This window comes from Parasteatoda tepidariorum, chromosome 5 (assembly GCF_982258835.1).
Source record: "Parasteatoda tepidariorum strain Cologne lab strain chromosome 5, Ptep-v5.0, whole genome shotgun sequence".
NCBI lineage: Eukaryota > Metazoa > Arthropoda > Arachnida > Araneae > Theridiidae > Parasteatoda > Parasteatoda tepidariorum.
The window spans coordinates 47,303,522-47,322,647 of record NC_141759.1 but is presented as its reverse complement, the minus strand read 5'-3'; the positions used below and the strand labels follow the sequence as shown (position 1 = coordinate 47,322,647).

Below are 19,126 nucleotides of genomic sequence, written 5' to 3'. Positions count from 1 at the left end.
TTTTGACAAAATTAATTAGAATTCTGAGTTAAGACATTTCGTTTGGATAATTGAAATTCCATAAAGGGAAAAACTAATATTTTTAAAACAGCTACATCCAAACTCGACAGGGGGAAAAAAAAGGGGCCACCAATATTTTATATTTCGATTTTGATAGCAAGCCTAAATACAAGGTATCTGGCTCATCATAGTTTATTTTACAAGTAAACCTAACAAAATAATTTTTAGAAAAAATCTTATGCATTTAATGAAATTGAATAGTTTAATTATAATTATATTGGTGAAAAATAGCACCTAATATTGTTAGTAATAGTACCTTGTATTGGTGAAAAATAGTACCTAAACAAAAACTTGAAGTATGTGACGTAAGATTTGTATAAGATGATTCAGCAGTGAGACAATTTATAAAATATCTCAAGAGGTGCACAATTCATGCATTCGTGACAATTTTTACGAAATTGTTTCAGGCTTTTTGATTTCCGTTGCCACAGCAAATTTCACTTTCTTATTCGATGTTATAACTGGACTTATACTTTTTTGTTTTTACTTGACTTTAGGATTTGATTTTCCACTTCATCATCCTTAAAATTACTTTTAAAAACAATATTCTGCACGCGTAGAATAGAATAATAGGCTCTAAGTCATTTTCATCCATGCTTTCCGTATCAATAAAAACTCCTGGTTCATAAGGATCCAGCTGACAAATATCTAGATCTTCATAAATTTGAATAAAAAATGTTTCCTTCAAGACCAGTGTTTATCTTACCTTTATGCATGTCCGGAAATGTCCTCGTACGCCACTAGGGGCACTTTTCTATCATGACCGTCTCTTCGGGTGCTTGAAAATGAATCATAAAGGAAGCATGTCGTTTTCAACTACTACGTAAAGAAACCAACATGGTTTTCGGACAAGGATTCTTATGCATTTTTAATCCTGATGATGTGCCCTAATTATCCTAGAAGTTCACAACATTTGCGCAAACCCTTGTTATAAATATCGTTTTTAACATTAGAGAGACTAAAATACCTATATCGCCCAAAAGCAGTCAAAATGACTGCATTGTAAAAGAATAACTAATGTATAAAGAAATTTGTTTAAAATTAATTTTTAATATTTTTGATACTATTTTCACCTATATAACAAGTTATTAGTAAATATCAACAATAAAAATAATTATAAAAGTCACAAGATTCTAAGAAATTGTGTCATTATATATACATCATTGTTTTGCTAATTGAAATTAAAAAGCAGTCAAAATGACTTCCTTGGTCAATCTACTGTTCAACTTGTACATTTTGACAAAAATATGCAGAAAATGTCATTTAAAAAGTATTCGTTGTTTCGAGAGCAAAATTAATTTTAGATTTGAAATCACATCACCCGATTTAGGTGAGATCAAGCATTTACATTAATGCAAATAATAATAATAATAATAATTTGTTCCCCAGTGTCATCATTAGCACAAAACTTTTAAGGAGAAACTTTTTATTACGTCCAAAATCTGCTCAAATGGACAGTGCAGGTGGGATCACTGATGTAACGTTATCAGACCAGAGAAGTGAAGTTAATTTCTTTGAATGATACATGCATTGCTAGTTGCCTTGCAACTTAAAATTTTGCTGCATCTCGTTAGATTTTATATGGAGCAACTTCGTCTGCATAATGATGATTACGAGTGTGGTTAAAAATTTGACTGCCATAACTTGTAACAAAATTAAAGTTAATCCATTTGTTAATTCACTGAACTTAATTATTTATATAAGTTTTTGCTGAGTTTTTATTTTTGTAGTAATGGTGAAGTTAAGGAAAATACGACGTTTTTGTTTAATTGTGAACCCTCGAATTTCGAATCATAGCACTAATATCTTAAATATATTTTTACCAATGGCACCAATATCTAAAATATCTTTTTATGTCATGACTTTATGAACTTGAATATTTCTAGAACAATATATGGAACTGATAACGCAGCAAATTGAAATAAATTATACCCATATTATTACACAAATAATATAATACTTTCGAGATTAATTTTCCCTAGTGGTAGAAATATGGAATTTAAATTATAATTTTAGGTAGACACATACTTTGTAATTTGAGGGAGATTATGCGGACTACCACAACAGTATTGCATACTTATATATATGTTTAATTTTTTAAAAAATAGTGGTGGTCAAAAAGATTATAAATTAAGTTATAAATGCAAGGAATAGATAAAAAGCATTCATTTTACCACCACTTAAAATATAGAAATATAATTTTACGCCAAATGAGTAAAATTTGGCAGGTATGCATAATTCTGACAAATTAAAAAGAAAAGTATTATCGCAACAGTCGTTGTGGATTAGTGTGTGGTCATAAATTTTGAAGCTCTACAATTCTGAATGATGTTGTCAATGTGGTCAACTTAGCAGGCAGGTCATTTTTACTTCCACGATGAACTGGTACTCGTCGACCTGAAGCTGGGTGGGCTTCAAATGCGACCAGGATTAAACTCTATTACTCAAGGGACAGATTTGTGCCTAAACCACTGTCCTATTGATGTTCGTTTTTAGTGACATAAGAGAATTTTCATCGACTTTTGAGAAATCATAAAAATCTGGCTATGGTAAATAATGAAGGTAGTGGTAAATCGATGTTTTATCGCCATTTGATTCCACAGCAATATGAGCACATAAGAGCTTTTGTGCTTGGTAGGATCTTGCTCTTCGGCCATAAAACTATCAACTCATTTTAACGTACTTGAGAATTATCTGGCTATGGCTATGGTAAATTTGACTATAGTAAATAATAAAGCTAGTAGTAAATAGATGTTATATCACTGTTTGATTATACAAAATATGAGAGCATAATAGCTCTTGTGCTTGGTAAGATCTTGCTCTTCGACCATAGGACTATCAACTCCTTTTAACATACTTGAGAATTTCTATTTCACGATTGCATTAAAAACAGCTTTAAATAAAACAAAAGCTTTAATGCACCACAAATGATTTATAATTCAACGTTTGCATGTTTTCAAAAACACCATAGTCATTTATAATAATGACACGGTTCTTTTTATGGATGCAATACACATTTAGTTGCCATTATAGCATTCGCCGAATAAATCTCATTTGGAACACCTTGCACCTGGGAAAGATAACAATGTTTCATTTCAAACCAATTCTTCAGGGCTCAGAATTTTGCTTTTTTTTAAAAGTCAGGGCGAGAATTGTAAAATATAAATAAATAAACAAGGAAAAAGATGCTAGTGAAGAGGAGTTAAAGAGGTGTGTCCACAGTTTTTCCTCAATGGAAAATTACGAGCTGCTCTACCCTTAAAAGAAAACCCACACATGTATTTGAAACTGGTTTACTCTAAAAGAACTCTTGCTTTAAATTAAAGAAGAAAAACTATACCGCAAGTCACAATCAGGAAGGGGGGAGGGGTCAACATATCAGTTCAGTGCACCTGAGTAGAAATGCATACCAGAACATACCATAAAAGAGCCGAAGAAAAAAAATAATACGTAATTCACCCCCCTACCTGATGTCAGATCTTATTTTTTTATTTACTGTTTTAGTTTTTGAGAAGTTATCTTTCTACAACCCTTTCCTTACTGTTTACTTGCGTACGTGACGCCATTAGGTTCCTTCGTTATCGTTTGGAGTGGAGTTGTTTTGTTGCTGGATGTCGTAAATTTTTTTTCATGGAAGACTTGTCAGAATCGAAATGTCACACGATTTTGATGCGATAGGCCACTCGCATTGATTCTGGTCACCCCTTCTTTCCACCCCCATTTCGATAGTCTTAGCAATCAAAAGTGAAAAAGAAAAGGAAATCGTTTTTCACCCTGAAGTCATTTAGTTTCATTTTATATTTTTTATTTTTTTGTTAACTTCTGGAAAGGATTTCGCACGGTGTCGTCTTTTGGAGAAATTATCTACCATTTCAGATTTGGGAGATATCTTCAGTACTTGAAGAAAAACAATCCAAAAATAATGATAAAATTGAAGAGAAGTAAAAGCATTGGAATGCTAAGTAGATTAAAATGGGCATTTTTTTGAGGATTTTTTTTTCCCTCTGATTAATGACTTTCTTTGTCGTTATTTTGTTGCAACATGGTGTTTTGGATATGCTTGTCGCGAACAATGTATGTTTAACCCTTTAATGACTGGCATAGCACATGTTGCTGACACGTCAAAAAATGTCAAAAAATTGATATTGAGTTAACTAATTTTCTAAAGAAGAGGCGAAATTTTTTTTCTGTCGCGATTTAGTTTTATACCTAAATACATAGCAGTGTATTTGAGCTAAACTCAAGTGAATATATTCTAGTGTTGACTCCATTTTTTGTTTATAAATATCATAATCTCATGATTTCAAATCAAAACAAAAATATTTAAATAATTAACATATTTTGATTGGCATGAATTAGTTTCGACGTAATAAATGCCGAGGACAGTTAAATGGAATAACCAGTCTTCATTTTCGTGGAGAAAAAAAATTTCTAAAATTGAAATCTTAGAGTGTAAAATTTACAGCAAAATAATTAGATTTTGTAGAATTTCATAAGTTTTTTTGCAAAAGTTTTTAGTGTTGGATCATTTTCAGAAATAGATTGACTGTACTGTATTTCAGAGTTGCTTAGATCTATTTGATTGCTTATTTATGCATAAAGTGTTGCAAAATAGTATCTTCATCTTAGATGCTGTGGAAATCGTGAAAAAGGATATTAGAAAAAATAATTAAACAATAACGTTGAAATTAAAAATCATGGTGAAGCTTGTTGTGGGAGTATCAAGGAAATGACCGCTTGGGAGTTTGCTTCCTCGTTTAGTCCTAACATTAAACTGTAACTAGAAAAAATATTCACGAATGTATTAGTTTTGTTTTATTTCATATTTTATAACCGTCGTTGAACAGCTGACCCAATTTTGGGTTTACGACTAGTAATGTTCAACTCCGTAGCCTTGCAATTTTGAACCAATCAAGAAGACAAGAAAACTCCTGGATCAGTACCCCAGCTTTGTTATGGGAAAATGGGGGACTTTGAGAGTGTCCAAATTTAACGTGCAGCAGTCACGGCAGGTGGGGATGGAACTCATGACCTCTTGGACTTGGGTCTAGTGCCCTACCAACCAAACTATCCTGGTCTCTATTAGTTTTGTTTTTGACTTGGGAGAAACGGGCTACATTTTCAACTTAAAAAAATATTTCTTGGTTTGCAAGACATAAAATATTCAATTTTATCATTGAGTGCCCAATTTAGGTAAGTGACACAAATTGTTAATTGCAACTGAGTAATATTGTCTAATCAGTAAACTGTCAAATCAGTATTTAGCAACCTTTTAAACTAAGGGTATTTAAGAAACCTAAGTGTCACAGGCTGTAAACCAGACCATAGCTTTCATTTCGTTAAAATCTGTCGAACAGATTACGAACGTATTCACATCGAAAGGTATTGAATGATGAATCATACTTAAATACGTTAAATATCCATTTGAAATGAGTAATGCATGAGTTCAAGTGCAATTTTTGAAATAGGTCATTCACCTAATCCTAGTTTTGGTATACTATAGATAAAAATCTATATTTAATTTATAAACTTTGTTTGTACATATTATATATGCAATATATCATATTTATGTATATATATATATATGATATATTTGTATTTCAAAAATAAACATTAATTTCACTTTTAAATTAAAACAATAGTTAGAACCAAATTGACTGCATCTATTATATGTTTAAATAGCTCTGATGATTGAAGAGAAATCATAACTTTGTCATTACATCCATCACTTACCTAAAACCAAATATCCCTTACAATATATGCCCATGAAAAGTTTTTTTAATACTCAGCTCTTTAAAGTTTCTGTTCTTAGTTCTTGAAGTGGTAACCAGCTTTTTTTTAATAGTAGAGATCTTTTGCCATTTTGAAATAACTCTTTGAATCTTTGAAAAAGTTACCTACCTATTCATCTTTTTATGTCATATAATGAAAGTATTGTCAGTATTGCCTTCCTTTTAACCCATGAAAGTATTTTCCATTGCTTCATTGAAATAGAAGAGAGAGTTTTGTTGAACTTATTTGGAATATTACTTTTTAAACTTATTGGCTTCAGTCAATTAGAAAAAAACTTTTTTAGGCTCAAATCTTTGAATTACTACAATAAGTTTTCAATGTCTAGTTCAATCGGTTGCTAACCAAACAGCAAGAATATCTTCTATACGGGCAACAAAAGAGCAGTTTTATGGGGTAAACCTCTACGGGTAAAGAAGAAAAGCTAAAAAATAAACAAATAAGGTTGAGAGAGTAGATAAGAAGAAGAAAAACTTCTCAACTCTCATCCAGGTCACGTAGAAAACGCGCCTCTGGCAAAACTAGCAAAGAATGATAAAAGTCTGACCGGACCGTAGGATGGGAAGGTACGAAAAAGAAGAGACGTTGCTAGACTACGGCATGCCATGATAGGCATACAGTAAGAGCAATTTTTTCTTCCCATTCTTTGAGTCCTTTAAGTAAAAAAAAAAGGGAGGAAAAAAAAACTTAGCCCAATCTGTTCTTCTTTCTGCTTGGCTAGGAATGGGACAAAGTGTACTTTTGTGACTTCGAGTGAAGAATAAAATATGGGACGTCTTTCACACTATGTTCAGCTGTAGTTTCCTTTATCCGAATTTTTTTTTCATAAAAAAGTTATTAATAATAAAGATCATTGCACTTTTGAATGCTTTGTCTAAATTAAGCCAGAAGGCTGGTTATTTCTCTGGTCTAAATGCTCAGTTGGTGATCAAAGATTTTTCCTTGACTTTCCAGCAATAAATCATATTAAATGTGAGCTAAAAAATACACGTCTTATTAATGCAATTTAAATTTAATCTACATCCAAACAGGTGTCTAATCTGACGTCACTTTACATATCTGCCTACTGGAAACCCATCAATGATCAGCGAGTTACAGATAATAACCAATTGAGATGCGTTTCTATTCGGGTGTGAATCTGAATCGTCCAATAAGAATGGTTCAAGCGACAATTGATTGATTTATATCATTCAGTGTTATAGTTCAGCCAGACGACATTTAAGATTTCTACAAATTAATTTTTCGCGTGGTAGGGAATTAGATCGGAAATTTTAAAGTCAAAATTAAATAAAGAAAAATTTTTAAACTTTTATCAGAATTTAAGGCCATGACTATTATTTAAGTGTAGTGGTGCAAACAATTTTGTAAATTCTAATTTTTTAAAAATACATAGCTTTCTCTACCTCCAGGAAAAAGAATTTTTAAAACTACTGAAATTCCATAGATGATGGAGGGTATGTCTATAACTATATCAGTGAAACGTTGGCTTATTTTAATCAAATGACGGATGTCTTCAAACACTCTGACCAGTTCGAGAAAAAAAGGGGTATTATTAATATTTATCTCCCCTTTTTAGACATTATTTGAGGATTTCGTTGTATACATTAGTGTGGACAGTCAAAGTTGAAGCATCTTATATTGTTTGGTGATAGTTTGAAAAAGTTGCCAACTCCCAAAAGCATGAAAAAGCCTAAACCTCCGAAAGGATAATCTGAAAACGATCTGCCGCCTTAATAACACTGAAATTTGATTGTTAATTGCACATTTACTGCAAGTACTTTCTTCCTTTCTATTTTTTCCCTGTAAAATGTAAATTAATTATCCTTGAAAAATGTAAATTAATTGATGTAAATTACCATATCTCTTTGATTATTTTAAATGAAATGTAAACATGCAAGAAAATTTGAGAAACTTTCAAACTTTGTGTAACTTTTGTCACTTGTTTTAAACATGTGTTTGTGCTAAAAATCTATATCTGTTTTTAACATACTTGGCTCGCTTACATAAGCTTAAAGTTTTTAAGATTAGTATTTTCAGTCTCCAAAAATCCTTGATTATTTTAAATAAAATCTGACAATTCAACGAAATTTGAAAAACTTTGAATTTTGTGTAACTTCTATCCCTTGTTTTAAACACGTGTTTGAGCGGAAAATGTCTATCTGTTTTTAACATAAGTGGCTGATTTACTGTAACATGAAGCTTAACTGTAAACATTTGATATCTTTATTCTCAGATGACTCAGAGTATGCAGTAAAAATATCTGGTCCCAATTATAAACAAATATGAAACGCATTAACGAAGAATATAAAAACGCTTTACATCATGATATCTTGGGAATAAATAATTATCAAATCCAAAAAAAAAAGACGGAAAAAATCTAGCATTCACACCATCTGTCTGGTAAAAAATGGTAATTAAAAACATATTTAAGATAGAATGTGATTATACATACATATATATATATATATATATATATATATATATATATATATATATATATATATATATATATATATATATATATATATATATATATATATATATATATATTTTTTTTTTTTTTTTTTTTTGTTGGCTTGCAATTAATTTATCGACGTTCGACAAATTTTTATATTACAAGCCAAATTACAATGACCGCTGTTGACATACAAAATTTACAGTATATATGCGCTTTCGTTCGATCATCCTGACATTTCAATTGACCTCAATGGAACTAAACTTAAAATACATTGCAATCAAATTAACTACATTAATGAAATATTGATAAGATAAGATTAAAAGATAAGATTATATATATATATATATATATATTTATATATATATATATATATATATATATATATATATATATATATATATATATATATATATATATATATATATATATATATATATATATATATATATATATATATATATATATATATATATATATTTATATATATATATATATATATATATATATATATATATATATATATATATATATATATATATATATATATATATTATATATATATATATATATATATATATATATATATATATATATATATATATATATATATATATATATATATATATATATATATAGATAGATAGATAGATAGATAGATAGATAGATAGATAGATAGATATTATTCACGAATTTGACAATTGGAATTTGACTAATTACAATCGAGGAACGTGGTTACATAAATCCTGTCTGATTGAGAAAGAGGACAGGGATGAGTAGATAAAAGATTATTAAAACACTTCAATTAAATACATCTTAATGTTCTTTGCTCCTACCTTCCTTAATTGTGATTGGCTAAACTTCGGCAATGTTTTTTCTGCCTTGCTTTATTATTAATTCGTGACTTTCAATGAGCATACAATTTTGGTAAGCATTCTAGAATTATGTATAAAGGGTAGTATTTACGGAATACTCTATTTGTGGAAGTCAATCAAATTCATAAAGCTTTTTAAAGCTTTGAAATGTTGAAATATATAAACTGTTCAAGAATTGTGATGTTTAAGACACTGCCAACAATAACTTGATTTTTCATTCCGCCAACAATATGAAAAATAATTGGTATAATATTAACAAATAGGAATTTTTCGATCACCAATGAATCTCTTTTCTTTTCGCTTTTCTTCAGCCCCCCCCCCTTCTTAATTGTGATCTGTCAAATTTCCGGAATTTTTCTTTCTCGCTTTATTATTAATTCGTGATTTTCACTGTACATACAATTTTGTTAAGCATTCTATAATTATGCATAAAGAGTAGTATTTACGGATTGCTCTATTTGTAGAAGTGAATTAAAATAATAAAACTTTTCTATTAGCTGTAAATTAATGAAATATATAAAATGTTCAAGATTTGTAATGTTTAAGATACTGCCAAAAATAACTCAATTTTTCATTCCGCCAACAATATTAAAAGTAAATGGTATAATATTAACAAATAGGACTTTTTCGATCGCCAATAAATCTCTTTCCTTTTTCGCTTTTCTTCAGCCTACGATGTCTGGGGCTCATCTCTCGTAATTTGTTACCACTGGGCATCTTATGTTGTGAACAAGGAAGAGAAATACGAGCTGAAAGCTGAATGAGATGGATTCTGCCCACTGTCCGCATTTCATTCACGGCACGATCTTCATTCCGAAGATGAGCTCGTAGGGATCTCCGTAGGGATTTCTTACACAGATTTTTCCCTCCTATTTTGAAATGAAAGAGAAAAAATAATTTGTAAAAAAAGGAAGGCGCTTGCGAAAAGATGGGTGAAAAATTCGAAAGTTTATTTTCTGAAAATCAAATTCATTCAAACAGAGGAGAAAAAAAAATATCCAGACAGAAAGATAAATTTAATAAAAGTTCGAAATATTTCAAATTTGAATGCATTTGAATGATCTTCATTTTTGAGATGTTTGTTCAAATTTTTTGAAGCAAGATATATCGTTTTTCGGATCTTATGTAAACGTAAATTCGCTTGTTTTTGCGCCATTGATCGGATGTATGATATCATTTTCTTCGCTAAAATATAAATAAATGAATTTATCAAATGTTCTAGAAACTTTAATTAGCTACTATTTCTACCAAAACATTGTTATTAAATGTATTTTAGTGCATAGCACTGTTTTCACAAGGCAAAAAAATTTCAGATCAAATTACGGTGAAAAGTGACGGAACGGTACTGTCGGTAGTGTGTTGATACTTTTCAACCGTAAAATCCATTTTTACCGAAACATGTTACAGAAAAAATTTTTTATATACCGCAATCGCTTTTACGGTATATCAGATTTTTTTTAATGGATTAGATTTCTTAACATAGATTTAACGGTAAAATGGATTTTACGGATGTAGTACTGGTACTTTATATCGTAATTTGATCTGGAATCTTTTAAAGTGTATACAGTATTTTTAAGCAAGATTTTATATCTCTTACATATCATAATCGTATAATAAAAATTATCAAAAATTATCTAAAAATTATCAAAAATTAAAAAAAATATCTAACCTATCTTTGTTCACAGTAAGTTATTCACTAAAGTTTTAAACTATTTTTTTCTTATTCCGTTAAAGCTATTAAAATAAAATAGCGTCTATTTATACATCGCATAACAGCTCTTACATTGAAGATACACTGAAACATTCTGGATCAAATTACAGTAAAAATTACTTCTGGCATTTTGAGTGCATAATTCGCAAAACTCATTTTTACCATAAAATGCAGTAATTTTTACAGTAATATTTATTTAATTAGAATGTTTCGGTGATTTTACGATAAATTGATCTTGAATTGTTTACAGTGTAGCTTTAATATAAGTGATGTAATACGAGGTATAAAAGACGTGCAATTTTCTTTTAATAGCTTTAAGAAAATTAGAAAAAATACAATTTAAAACTTTAAAGAGTATTTTACTGTGAAGAAGGTAAAGTAAAATTGCAAGAAACTTCTTTTAACTTTTCTTGTTTAAGCTACCACTTCTAAAAATCATGCAAAAGTTAGCCTAGCAAGTAGTTTCACATAACAAAAAGCTTTTTTTTTTTTCATTTTTCACACTCTCATAAAAATAATTTACGAATTGAAATCGATATTTTTTTATAAATAATCTTTAAATTGTTTGTTTGTACTTGTTGTCAGGGTTCATACAATCCCTTGAAAAACTAAAAAAAAATGGCCTCAGTATTACAGATTTTTAATTAATTTATTTTTTAATCAGTTTTATTTAAAACATATTTTTGTACTTATAATTCTTCGAAACTATTGGTATTTGTTTCAGTATTATTATGTTCATTAGCCTTTGTTTTTTATTTGTACTTCTTTTATTGAAATTTATTTGGGTTTTTATTATTTTAAAAGTGACTGTATCAGATTTTATATAAAGTAAATTTTGTAATTATTTAATTCCAATTACATAAATATCTGTTTTATTTTTCTTTCTCTCTCTCTCTCTACATATATATATATATATATATATATATATATATATATATATATATATATATATATATATATATATATATATATATATATATATATATATATATATATATATATATATATATATATATATATATATATATATGTATATATATATATATATATATTATAATGTATTAAAGCTAGTTATTTTTACAGTTTTACATAACAAATTATGACTGATAACAATCATTCAGTCTTTTATTTTAACGTTTAAAAAATATTTCTGTCACCAGATACAACGTTTTTTTTTAAAGATCATTAAAAGATCTCATAAGGTTTGATTTTTCCCCATTTCCCTTCATCCCGAGATCTACGCCGAGATTCTTAGGGATTTCTTCTTCAGCATCTTTTTCTTCCACATCCCTTTTTCCTGCGCATCCTTTCCCACTACCACCAAAGAGTCCTCCTACCTCATCAAGTATTCTTTGCACGGGATTGCTCAGTACGCTTTCTTCAGTGGAGGAAAAGTGGGACAGAATAGGAGCAGAGGAAGAAGACGAAAATCGGGGGCACCGTATCCCCCTTTTTCTTCTACTTTTTCTTCTATTCCATCGAAGCAAGCTCTACGGGTCCGCACTTCTATAAAATATTAATAGCCACACTCCTATACCCCTACACCCATCGGCCAAACCCGATATGTATGGGACGGGGGGATAAAAAAAGGGAAATAGGGAGAAAGAAAGAGGGTGGAGGTATAGGGTGGATGGAAAAAAACCTAAATAAAAGGCAGCAGCTACTAAGTCATGCTGCTCGGGGAAAGGCTTCATTACAATTGCTAATAGCCGAACCCGGAGCATAGGAGCGAAATCTCGTCTGAATTCAAGGCATGAGAACGTCTTTTGCATAGTGAGCTTCCACTCGGCGGCAGGCACCACCGGACTCTGCAGATGCTTCTGGTCCACCCTTGTCGTCAGACGACGGCTTTTTCGCTTGCCGGTTTTTTCGTTTTTTTCCCGATTTCCGAGGGACTAACACTTTTTTGGTCCTGCTGACCGCCTATGTGGACTCACTCATGCAAAAGGTAAGATTCCCATTAATTATTCGAATTCGGCAGGAGTGGCACCTTCTCCCTAATTTCCCCCCGCGAGTTGATGACACTGCCATAGAAATTTTTTTATAAGTTTAGTAGCTGCATAGTTACTAAACGCAAATGGAAAAAAAATTTGAGAATGTATAGGGAAAAAATCACCTCACTCTTTCTCTGAGAACGTTACCACACGCTAAATTGTCATGACGGTAACTGAATACTTTCCGAACGTCGTTAGAGATTTTGCAAAGATCTAATATAAAAATGAACTGTGATATAGCTTTATTTGTAGATATTATTCAGAAATAGACTAAAAACTGCTAAAATGTATACACTAAAGGTTGACTATTAAAAGTTTTGGCCACAAAATTGGAACACTGATCCAAGATATCTTGTTCAATTTCATGAATATCCAGCAAAAAATTGCTTTAGGATATGTGTACATAGAAGACAAACATTCATAAATTTAAACAATTAAAATTATTTGTAAAAAACTGAAGATAGATATTAATAGTTAAACGTTCCACAAAACGTCTAATCAAAGTAGTATACGAATAGTTAGGGAATTTGCGTCGAAGAAATTTTCAGGTAATCTGAGAGAAGCACTTGTGATATTTTTTTCAGCAAATTCTTTATGTTAAAACTATAAAAAGATCCAACGATTCTGTAAACCCAAAATTATTTTTCTTAAAGAAAAAACTATCTTTTTGTGACAGGAAAACTAAAATTTTAGTTGAAAAATCGAGGTAATTTAATCAACAATGCAGTATAAAAGTAATATACTGGAGTTAAGTAATGAAGCTAGCAGATAGAGATGTATTGTGAAATCTAGGGAGATAGTTTTTTATTTCGCAAAAATAAATAACGAGAAAAAATTTCTTTAGAGATATTTAAATGTTTTCAATGGGTTTTTTTTCAGTCCAGTACTTTTTTTATTTAAAATAAACATTCAAAAAAATAACTATTTTTTCAAAAAATTTAAAAAGTTATTAAGTCTCTTCCTTTGAAGGAAAAAAAAATAGCAAACTAAAACTACTTTCAAGAGAAATGTGATAACAATAAACTAAAACTTCCTACTACATCCTATATAAAACATCATTGAATAAATACTTTATATTTAATTGCAAAATAGAATAAACTTTTTATTTTGGAATTGATAAAAAAACTCAGTAGGTGTCAAAAGTTTAAAATATTAGTTTTAAAATACTCTTATCAGAGACCTGGAGATCCTGTTAGCCTAAAGATCGAGTTTTCTAGTTCGTAAATCCCGCAATGGGTGAAAAAGTTTGAATGGGTGAAAAGTTCAAAAAATATATTACTCAATTAAAGATTATTCAGCACAAAAAGTAAATAAGTAAAAATATGATTTTTAAAGATAAAACTCTAAAAAAAATTTAGAAAGTGAAATCCTAACTGCAAATAAAAAATGTATCTAGAATAACTTTGAATTGTCATTATAATATTAAAATGATAGTGTAGGGATGTCTGTCTGAATTTATTATACTTAAATAATACCAATTAGATTTTAGAAAAAAAAAAGGAAAAAATGGAATTTCTTTGATGTAAAGTATATTTCAAATTGTTCATTGACATTTGATAATGATAGGCATTTTTTAACTTTTCTTAATTCACAAACACTTTTCATTTAGATTCTTCTACTCTTATTTCATTTTTTTTAACTCTCTCTCTCAAAAGGGAAATTTACATCTGTAACTTTGCTCCTTTTGTTCATAAGGGTTCCAATGAAATTTGCTTTTTATACATTTTCAAAATAGAAATTCCAATTGTTCAATTAAAAAAAGGCAGGTTTTTTAATTATTTTTAACATATACCTTAAGAAATTTTATTTTAAAGAAAATCGATTACGATTTTATTAAAAAAAAAGATGGTTTTTGATTTGATATTGAAATAATTTCCTTCTGGCAGAGTTGATTTTAAAAAAGTAACTGATTTAGTAATTCCGTGATTTTATTAAGAGTGGTCGCTATTAAAACTATCTTTTAACGAATTTACTCTGTCAAATATTCACTGATTGAGTCATTTTTCACTTTTAATCAAGTGATCGTGATATATAAATTATATATATACGTAGAGAAAATGAACAAAACGTATTTCTTATTACAAGTGAAAACTCTTGAACTAATCAATCAAGCTGGACATGTAGTTGATATAAACTTTGATGAAAAGAAAAGATTTCAGAGAAAGTTTTTTTTATTTCTTTTTCAATAAGACAACTCACTTTAGTCCAAATGTGATGAAAAGACGTTTCTTTTTTTACCTAAATTAATACGAAAGATTGCTTACATGCGTTTTTCGCGTGTTTAAAAATTGTAGTTTTTTTAAAATATTTCGTAAGAACTACAGTTGAGAGTTCGAAAAATATGTTATAAGAGTAATAACTTGAGATTTTCTAGACTTGATCCGATGAAGGCTGTTTAATTATTATTTGTTACATCGTTATTTGATTGTTACTCATCAAACATTAGTGCGAAAATGTTTAGCTATGCACAAAATAGTATTTTTAACATTTGTTTAAAAAAATTACATAAGGGAAAAATTCTGATTTAATTATCATACTCTATGGTATCGGCATTAAATTACTTAACTCTGTTAAATGTAACTAAAATATAAGGCATTTAAACCATTTATTTGGTGAACTTTCTGTTCTTATGGTAACGGTTTTCCGAAAATTCTGATTTTTAAAGTCATAGCTATTATTATATATACACTCATGAACAAAAAAATTAGCGCACCAAGAAGGAATCGTCAAAATGAAACGAAATTTTACATATGTAATAACTACTTTGATATAAGTAAATGATTAGAAAATCAGAGAAAAACGATAATCTTTGATTTTGTAATCATTTACTTATATCAAAGTAGTCATTACGTATGTAAAACTTCGTTTCATTTTGACGACTCCTTCTTGGTGCGCTAATTTTTTTGTCCATGAGTATATTTTGTAAAATATACAAAACTTAAAAATAAGTAAATTTAACCGAATAAATTAATTGTATGTCATGCTCTGAGGCATGGTGATAAACTTACCAAATTTTGCCACATTTACCAACTTTTATCTGGTTGTTATAAAATCATATTTTATTGCTAATTTTACCTAAATCTAATTGTACCAAAGAGCTTCGTTAAAAAATAAACCAAGCTGCTTTGGTGTTCCCATAGAGACAGAAACATGGTAAATTTTGCCGTATTCTTGTATTTTTGAAAAAACAATTTTTTATCAATGTAAATATAAACTAACTCAACATTTTAAAGACCTGCTGCTTATTTAGAGATAAACATAAATTACAATATAATAAAAATAAGATAACTATTTATGGTACTGACTATTGTTTAATAATTTTCAGCAAAATTTTGGTTCTAAAAATTATTATGAGCCAAACGATAATAAGCGATACTGTTAGAAAAAAAATTCGATTTAGTTTTTAAGTATTTTATAAATAACTTTACCTAAATAAGTTCCTAAATAACTTTTAGCAAGATCAGTAGTCTGGTGTGCTCAAAACAGTTTTTTTTTCTCTAAAAACACACCTAATACTTCTTACTGGAATACAGTCTACGTTCATCTGTATCTTTTTTCAGAATCGATCAGAAATAAAATATGAATCGTTTTACCCAAACCTACCATTTCAATATTTTTTTTACATATTTCAAAACAATAATTGTGTATCTCTCTTCATATATATATATATATATATATATATATATATATATATATATATATATATATATATATATATATATATATATATATATATATATATATATATATAAAGAGAAAGAGAGATGAAGAGAACAGTCTGGTGAATAAGGTGGCCATTTCTATGCCGTAAACATTCAGGAAAATGTATCTTGCACCATTGTTGTTTACCATCAGATGCTGCAACAGCATTATGAACAAATTTTAAGCAACTTTCAGATATGTTTAGATGCCTGCTAGGATCAATACATTGTTTTATACTTTAAAACTTTACTTCTTTCTAACTTAACTTACTTTACTAAAACCTTATCTCTTATTAACCTTCACATACAAAAAAGAAAAAGTAGTAAATAGGGAAATTATCAGCAAAACAGTTTTCATTATTTTTTAAAACTTAACACAGATGCATATTTAATTAGAGAGCAATAAAATTACCAACCTAACTTGAACTGTCTAAAAAGATTAGCTGATTTTAACTTCTTTCCATGCACAGCACGCAAAATAAGAAACGGACTACCCTGAATATCTTTTGATGAAATGGTCGGATCTTCATGTTCTCGGACTCAATCTTAATGGTTCGGGAGGGTAACCTCAAATATACTAATTAAGGAATCAGGACGATAATTTAAGTTACGAAATCAGACACAAAAACGCACTTTCTCTAAATAAACATGCCCTTTTTTCGACGAATTATTATTTCTGTCTCCCAAAATATAGGGAATACCCCTGCATTCTGGGAAATATAGTCTCAATAGTTTGATCTGGAGAGCGGTCCAAAGTTTTGAACCCTTAATGTTAATTTTACTTTATGCTTATTTCAGCATGCTTCGAATACTTCTTTAAACGAATCAAAAAATGTTTGTGCACAAATTTGAAATTCATTTATCCAAAGGTAACAAACAACATGCAACAAATTAATTTGAGTAAATATTTGCTATTTTTTATTATTTACTTAGCATTAATCAAAAATATTTGGATTGTAAGGTGTGCGATTTGTTTATGACGTTTTAAAGAATGCTATGTTTTCCAAATACAAAATTTGAGCAAAATTTGCCGAATATTTCCTGAAAAACTGAAATTTAAAAGTAGAACTCTTTTTAAGTTCAATTTCTCAGAAAATATTCGACCGATTTCGTTCAAACTTTGTAACGATTCTGTGTAACAATACTTGGTGTAATTGTGAACGATTTTGTTTATAGAAAATAAGTACTATTTCCTTTATACGTTCCAAGATGGTGATACAATCATCATTTTTGAGAAAAATGGACATAAACTATTCTTTCCACTTGATCTTCAATTGGAAGTTAAAAAAAAAGCAGAGTTAAGAAGCATTTCTCTTATAATAATTATTCGCCTAATAATAATAAGCCTGAGACAAAAAATTCGTTTATCTTAAAGCACTCTTATTTGCATTAATGATGATAGAAAAGTTAAGAAGCATTTTTGCACGAGCTGCACTGAAACAAAAACCTTAATTGTATCAAACAAAATTGACAGCCATATTGAAGTTCATTACAATATTAGAAAATCATTATTATTGAATATTATATCCCTATTTAGAAATTTTCTTTTCTTTGCTTGGATTCTGACTAAACTTAATGAGCTTTAGAGGGAAAAATTAAAAGGATTAAATAAGTTTAATTCTAATCGTAAGTTAAAAAAAGCGAAGTTAAAGAGTTAAGAAGCATTTCTCCATGAATTATTGTATTTCTAAGTTTAATGATCTCGAGAAAAAAAAGCATGAATGCCAAAACACTCTAATTGCCATCAATGATGATACAATTGTTAAGAAGCATTTCCTCCACCAAAACGAATTGTGACGAACAAATTGACAACTGAATTGATGTTCATTACAACATTAGAAACGCATTATTGGATATTATGTCCCTAAATCCTTTAATCACGAGGTTGAAGTGCTTCTCAACAAAACGCAATGGAGTTGAAAAGCGGCAAAAAACCGAAGTTCCTTTGATTTCTTGCCACCATAAAATCTAAACTCGACAAGCACTTTACAAAATTAGTGACTGTACGAACAGCTCATAAAATACCACCTAATTCCAACAACGATCTTCGTAATTGACCAATTTCCCCGGTACCTCTTTAATATTTTTGTTTTATTTATTTTTATTTATTTTTTTTCATTCGTCTCCATTCTTCAGTTTCACAGCATCTGGGCAGAACTTTTTTTTTCCATCCATGCCCTGGACCTCCCCACCCCAATCCTTGAGATAAAAATCGGAAATGCAGACCCAAAAACTGTTCTGCTCAATTGAGTCGCTTAATTGAATTTGAAGTTCTTTTTTTCACCATTGTTTACCATGGCGGGAGGGAGAATGTCGTTTGCCATAGAATAGCCCCGAAACAGTATTGATAAATGTGAGCATTAAGTTTGGGATATAAAAAAGGGACCTGTGAATATTAATTTGAGGAAGTGTTTATTAGTAATTTGGGATTATTAATGATCCTAAATCTATCAGCAGATGGAGTGTGGAATATCACATGACAGAAGGAGGTTTGCGCGTAAGATGAATTATTGCTAGCATCCTGTATATTGTCCACTAAT

General features: G+C 29.3%; 1 long non-coding RNA gene across 1 annotated transcript in view; it reads left to right on the top strand.

Moving 5' to 3' along the window:
• Positions 1 to 12,672: 12,672 nt before the first annotated feature.
• The window catches only part of LOC107457176 (uncharacterized), a 269,336-nt gene continuing 262,882 nt past the window's right edge, over positions 12,673 to 19,126 (top strand). Inside the window, exon 1 of the long non-coding RNA XR_001585806.4 lies at positions 12,673 to 12,839. This is a non-coding gene — a long non-coding RNA (uncharacterized LOC107457176). The remainder of the gene's footprint in view (positions 12,840 to 19,126) is intronic.